The 7,011-nt window shown below is 42.2% G+C and overlaps 1 pseudogene; it reads left to right on the top strand.

Annotated features, from left to right (window-relative positions):
• Positions 1-4,530: 4,530 nt before the first annotated feature.
• LOC130971900 (small nucleolar RNA R71) lies at positions 4,531-4,631 on the top strand (annotated as a pseudogene).
• Positions 4,632-7,011: the final 2,380 nt, after the last annotated feature.

The raw sequence follows: 7,011 nt of genomic DNA, 5'->3' as shown, positions 1-7,011 counted from the left end.
TTCGAAATTAATAATAAATAAAACATAAAATAAGGATAGAAATACTTATCTAAATCATTGGTGAGAATTTCAGACAAGTGTATAGAGATGCTTTGTCCCTGTTGGATCTCTGCTTTCCTACTGCCTTCCTTCAATCCTTCTTACTCCTTTCCATGGCAAGCTGTATGTAGGGCATCACCGTTGTCAATGGCTACATCCCATTATCTCAGTGAAAAAGGTCCAAATGCTCTTGTCATAGCACGGCTAATCATCTGTCGGTTCTCGATCATGTCGGAATAGAATCCATTGATTCTTTTGTGTTTGTCATCACGCCCAGCAATCGCGAGTTTGAACCTCGTCACAGTCATTCAATCCCTGAATCCTACTCGGAATACCACAGACAAGGTTTAGACTTTCTGGATTCTCATGAATGCCGCCATCAATTCTAGCTTATACCACGAAGATTCTGATTAAGGAATCCAAGAGATATACATTCGGTCTAAGGTAGAATGGAAGTGGTTGTCAGTCACGCGTTCATAGGTGAGAATGATAATGAGTGTCACGGATCATTACATTCATCATGTTAAAGTGCAACGAATATCTTAGAACAGGAATAAACTGAATTGAATAGAAAATAGTAGTAATTGCATTAAAACTCGAGGTACAGCAAAGCTTCACACCCTTAATCTATGGTGTGTAGAAACTCCACCGTTGAAAATACATAAGTAGTGGTCCAGGCATGCCCGAGAGGCCAGCCCCCATGAACGTGATCAAAGGATCATAAGGTAATCTGAAAATAATCCAAAGATGTCTAATACAATAGTAAAATGTCCTATTTATACTAGACTAGCTACTAGGGTTTACAGAAATAAGAAATTGATGCAGAAATCCACTTCCGGGACCCACTTGGTTTGTGTTTGGACTGAGCTTGAGCTTTACACGTGCAGAGGCTTCTTTTGGAGTTAAACTCCAAGTTGTAACGTGTTTTTGGCGTTTAACTCTGGTTTGTGACATGTTTCTGGCGTTTAACTCTAAAATGCAGCATGGAGCTGGCGTTGAATGCCAGTTTGCGTCATCTAATCTCGAATAAAGTGTAAACTATTATATATTTCTGGATAGCTCTGGATGTCTACTTTCCAACGCCGTTGAGATCGCGCCATTTGGAGTTTTGTAGCTCCAGAAAATCCATTTCGAGTGCAGGGAGGTCAGAATCCAACAGCATCAGCAGTCCTTTGTCAGCCTTCTATCAGTGTTTTGCTCAGGTCCCTCAATTTCTGCCAGAAAATACCTGAAATAACAGAGAAACGCACAAACTCATAGTAAAGTCCGGAAATGTGAATTTAATATAAAAACTAATGAAAACATCCCTAAAAGTAGCTAGATCCTACTAAAAACTACCTAAAAATAATGCCAAAAAGCATATAAATTATCCGCTCATCATCCGGCCTTCTTAGTTGAACCGGCCTGCCTTTGGAATCTCTCTTCCATTGAGCTCCTTCCACACAGATGTCCTTGAGGACTTGGTCCAACCTTTGATCAAAGTTGACTCTTCTAGTGAAAGGATGAGAATCTCCTCTCATGATTGGCAAGTTGAACGCCAATCTCACATTTTCTGGACTGAAATCTAAGTATTTCCCCTGGACCATTGTGAGCCAATTCTTCGGGTCTGGGTTCATACTTTGGTCATGGTTCTTAGTGATCCATGCATTAGCGTAGAACTCTTGAACCATTAAGATTCTAACTTGTTGAATGGAATTGGTGAGAGCTTCCCATCCTCTTCTCCTAATCTCATGTCGGATCTCCAGATATTCGCTCCTTTTGAGCTTGAAGGGGACCTCGGGGATCACCTTTTTCTTGGGGACAACTTTATAGAAGTGGTCTTGATCGGCTTTTGAGATGAATCTTTCCATCTCCCATGACTCGGAGGTGGAAGCAATTGCCTTCCCTTTCCTCTTCCTTGAGGTTTCTCCGGCCTTAGATGCCATTAATGGTTATAGAAAATTAAAAAGCAAGGCTTTTTCCCACACCAAACTTAAGAGGTTTGCTCATCCTTGAGCAAAAGAAGAAAGAAGAGAGTAGAAGAAGAAGAGAAGTGGGAGATGGAGGCGTGAGAGGGTTTCGGCCAAGGGGGAAACAAGTATTTGTGATGTGTGAAAGTGGAAGAGTAAGTGGGGGGTATATATAGGGTAAGAGGAGGGGTGGGTTCGTGTGAAGTTGGGTGGGTTTAGGAGGGAAAATGGTTTTGAATTTGAATGGTGAGGTAGGTGGGGTTTTAAGATGGGTTTTTGGGAATTAGGGGATGGATGTGAGTGGTAAGGAGAATATGGGTAAGAGGGTAAGATTTGATTGGTGAGTGGTATTTTGGATAGAGTGTTATAGAGAGGTGTGAAGAAGAAAGAGAGTGAGGTAGGGTAGGTAGGGATCCTGTGGGGTCCATAGATCTTGAGGTGTCAAGGATTTTTTATCCGTGCACCTTCTTGGCGTTAAACGCCCTCTGTGTGCCATTCTTAGCGTTTAAACGCCAGGCTGCTGCCCTTTTCTGGCGTTAAACGCCAGTCTGCCTACCAGTTCTGGCGTTTAACACCCAGAATGATGCCAGGCTGGGCGTTTAAACGCCCATTTTTCTACCTTTACTGGCGTTTAAACGCCGGTTTACCTGCTAGTTCTCGCGTTTTAACGCCTATAATGGTGCCAGACTGGGACCATTCTGGGCGTTAAATGCCCATTTTATTATCCTTACTGGCGTTTAAACGCCAGTAAGCTCGTCCTCCAGGGTGTGCTATTTTTGATGCTTTTTTTCATTCTGCATTAATTTTGCAGTTGTTTTTATGACTTCACATGATCATCAACCTAAAGAAGACATAGACTAACACTAGAAAAAAATGAGAAAGTAATTAATATAGGTAACTAAAATTGGGTTGCCTCCCAATAAGCACTTCTTTAATGTCAATAGCTTGACATTGAGCTCTTATAGAGCTTCACAGATGCTCAGAGCATGATTGTGGCCTCCCAACACTAAACTTAGAGTTTGAGTGTGGGGGCTCTGCTTGACTCTGTATTGGGAGAAGCTTTTCATGCTTCCTCTCCATGGTTACAGAGAAAGATCCTTGAGCCTTGAACACAAGGTAGTCCTCATTCAGTTGCAGGACTAACTCTCCTCTGTCCACATCAATCACAGCTTTTGCTGTGACTAGGAAGGGTCTTCCAATGATGATGGATTCATCCTCATCCTTCCCAGTGTCTAGGATTATGAAGTCAGTAGGGATGTAAAGGCCTTCAACCTTCACTAAGACATCCTCTACAAGTCCATAAGCATTTTTCATCGATTTGTCTGCCATCTCCAATGAGATTCTTGCAGCTTGTACCTTAATGATTCCTAGTTTCTCCATTACAAAGAGTGGCATGAGGTTGATGCCTGACCCCAGGTCACATAGAGCCTTCTCAAAGGTCGTGGTGCCAATGGTGCAAAGTACTAAGAACCTTCCAGGATCCGGTTTCTTTTGAAGTATCTTCAGCTGAACCAAGGCGTTTAGTTCATTAATGAGCAATGGAGGTTCATCCTCCCAAGTCTCATTACCAAATAATTTGGCATTCAGCTTTATGATTGCTCCTAAATACTGAGCAACTTGCTCTTCAGCAATGACTTCATCTTCTTCAGAAGAAGAATATTCATCAGAGCTCATGAATGGTAATAGAAAATTTAGTGGAATCTCTATGGTCTCTACATGAGTATCAGATTCCTTTAGTTCCTCATGAGGGAACTCTCTACTGGTCAGTGGACGTCCATTGAGGTCTTCCTCATTGGGAACCACTTCCTCTTCCTCTTCTCTAGGTTTGGCCACGCCAGGTATGGTTATGGCCTTGCACTCTCTTTTTGGATTCTCTTCTATATTGCTTGGGAGAGTACTAGGAGGAGTTTCAGTAACTCTTTTACTTAGCTGACCCACTTGTGCCTCCAAATTTCTGATGGAGGACCTTGTTTCATTGATGAAACTGAGAGTGGCTTTAGATAGATCAGAGACTATATTTGCTAAGCCAGAGAGGCTCTGCTCAGAATGCTCTGTCTGTTGCTGAGAAGATGATGGAAAAAGTTTGCTGTTGCCAAAGCTATTTCTCCCACCATTATTGTTGTTGAAGCCTTGTTGAGGCTTCTGTTGATCCTTCCATGAGAAATTTGGATGATTCCTCCATGAAGGATTATAGGTGTTTCCATAGGGTTCTCCCATGTAATTCACTTCTTCCATTGGAGGATTCTCAGGGTCTTAAGCTTCTCCTTCAGAGGAGGCGTCTTTAGCACTGCCGGATGCAGCTTGCAATCCAGTCAGCTTGCAATCCAGTCAAGAACTCCTTTCTTCTGAGTCACCCCATTATTCACATGATTCCTTTCAGAAGTGTACAATGAACTGGTTATTTGCAACTATCTCAATGAGTTCCTGGGCTTCTACAGGGGTTTTCAAATGAAGAGATCCACCAGCAGAATGATCCAATGACATCTTGGACATTTCAGACAGACCATCATAGAATATACATATGATGCTCCATTCTGGAAACATGTCAAAAGGACATCTTTTGGTTAATTGCTTGTATCTTTCCCAAACATCATAGAGGGATTCACCTTTCTTCTGTTTGAAGGTTTGGACGTTTCTGAGCTTACACATCTTTTGAGGTGGAAAGAATTTGGTCAAGAAGGCATTGACCAACTTTTCCTAAAAGTTCAGGCTTTCTTTAGGTTGTGAGTCCAACCATGTTCTACCTCTGTCTCTCACAGCGAAGGGGAAAAGCATAAGTCTGTATACCTCTACATTAGAGAAACTAATTGAGGCTTAAGCTCAAAGTTGTTTGCTCCAATGGTAGGAATTGAGATGCTTCTTCCATAGAAGTTAGAAGTTGATGCAACATAGTGATGAGCGGATAATTTATACGCTTTTTCACATTATCTTTAGTATGTTTTAGTATATTTTAGTTAGTTTTTACTATATTTTTATTAGTTTTTAGTTAAAATTCACTTTTCTGGACTTTACTATGAGTTTGTGTGTTTTTCTGTGATTTCAGGTATTTTCTGGCTGAAATTGAGGGACCTGAGCAAAAATCTGATTCAGAGGCTGAAAAGGACTGCAGATGCTGTTGGATTCTGACCTCCCTGCACTCGAAGTGGATTTTCTGGAGCTACAGAAGCCCAATTGGCGCGCTCTCAACTGCGTTGGAAAGTAGGCATCCTGGGCTTTCCAGCAATGTATAATAGTCCATACTTTTCCCGAGATTTGATGGCCCAAACTGGCATTCCAAATCAGCTCAAAACTGCCCGGCGTTAAACGCCGGAACTGGCACAAGAATGGGAGTTAAACGCCCAAACTGGCACAAAAGCTGGTGTTTAACTCCAAGAAAAGTCTCTACACATGAAAGCTTCAATGCTCAGCCCAAGCACACACCAAGTGGGCCCGGAAGTGGATTTTTATGTCATTTACTCATCTTTGTAAACCCTAGGATACTAGTTCTCTACATATAGGACCTTTTACTATTGTATTCTCATCTTTGGACATCTAGTTCTTGGATCATCTTGGTTCTTCTGGTTCCCTCTCTGGGGCCGAAGCCAATGATCACCATTATCACTTATGTATTCTCAACGGTGGAGTTTCTACACACCATAGATTAAGGTGTGGAGCTCTGCTGTACCTCGAGTATTAATCCAATTACTATTGTTCTTCTATTCAATTCAGCTTATTCTTGTTCTAAGATATTCATTCGCACCCAAGAACACGATGAATGTGATGATTATGTGACGCTCATCATCATTCTCACTTATGAACGCGTGCCTGATAACCACTTCCGTTCTACAAGCCAACAAGGCTTGAATGTTTATCTCTTGGATTCCTTAATCAGAATCTTCGTGGTATAAGCTAGAATTGATGGCGGAATTCAAGAGAATCCGGATGGTCTAAACCTTGTCTGTGGTATTCTGAGTAGGATTCAATAATTGAATGACTGTGACGAGCTTCAAACTCCTGAAGGCTTGGCGTTAGTGACAGACGCAAAAGAATCAATGGATTCTATTCCAACCTGATTGAGAACCGACAGATGATTAGCCGTGCTATGACAGAGCGCGTTGAACATTTTCACTGAGAGGACAGGACTGTAGCCACTGACAACGGTGATGCCCAACATACAGCTTGCCATGGAAAGGAGTAAGAAGGATTGGATGAAGACAGTAGGAAATTAACGAAGATTGACGGCTTGAAGCAAGCTATGGTTGATGCATTTGCATATTTGCTATATTAGCTAGTTAGTATAGTTGGTTTTAGCTTAGTTTCACTCATTTTCTCTAAAATAAACAAGTCTTTTTATGAGTTTTGTCTTCATGCCTGAGAATACCAAGGAACATGTTGATTGTAGCCAAATTCATGCAAATGATTTAAGGAATACATAAATGAATGAGTATGAATGAATCTCATGAAATTAATTGCATGGATTGGTAAGACTTTGAAGCTATTTCCCTTGTTAATAATAGGTGATAAAACAAGAAAGCATTGAAGCAAGAATGAAGCGAACTGGGCAAGAAGAAGAGAAGTTGTTGGCGTTGCCAACTTGGAGAAAGGGTGAGTGTTTGAAGGCAACGCCAAGCAACTTGGAAAGCTCATTTGGACGTTGCCAACTTGGAGAAAGGGTGAGTGTTTGAAGGCAACTTGGAAAGCTCATTTGGGCGTTGCCAACTTGGAGAAAGGGTGAGTGTTTGAAGGCAACGCCAAGCAACCCTGGAGTGCACATTTGGGCGTTGCCAACTTGGGCCAGGAAGGAGCTTCGAGGGCGTTGCCAATGTGGGGAGTATAGGCGTTGTTCAAGGCAACGCTAAGCTAGAAGAATTTGCCCAGCCAAGAAGCTCGAGCACGTTGCCAACGTGCTACTTCATTGGCATTGTTCAAGGTAACGCCAGGAAGGAAAGCTTGGCAGGCACCACACCTTGGATCTCCACCCATCGAGCACGTTGCCAACGCCACTCTTCATTGGCGTGTTTCAAGGCAACGCCAGGAAGGAAAG

The sequence above is a fragment of the Arachis stenosperma genome, chromosome 3 (genome assembly GCF_014773155.1).
Source record: "Arachis stenosperma cultivar V10309 chromosome 3, arast.V10309.gnm1.PFL2, whole genome shotgun sequence".
Taxonomy (NCBI): Eukaryota; Viridiplantae; Streptophyta; class Magnoliopsida; order Fabales; family Fabaceae; genus Arachis; species Arachis stenosperma.
The sequence above is the reverse complement of the archived record's forward strand: the minus strand, read 5'-3'. Positions and strand labels throughout refer to the sequence as shown.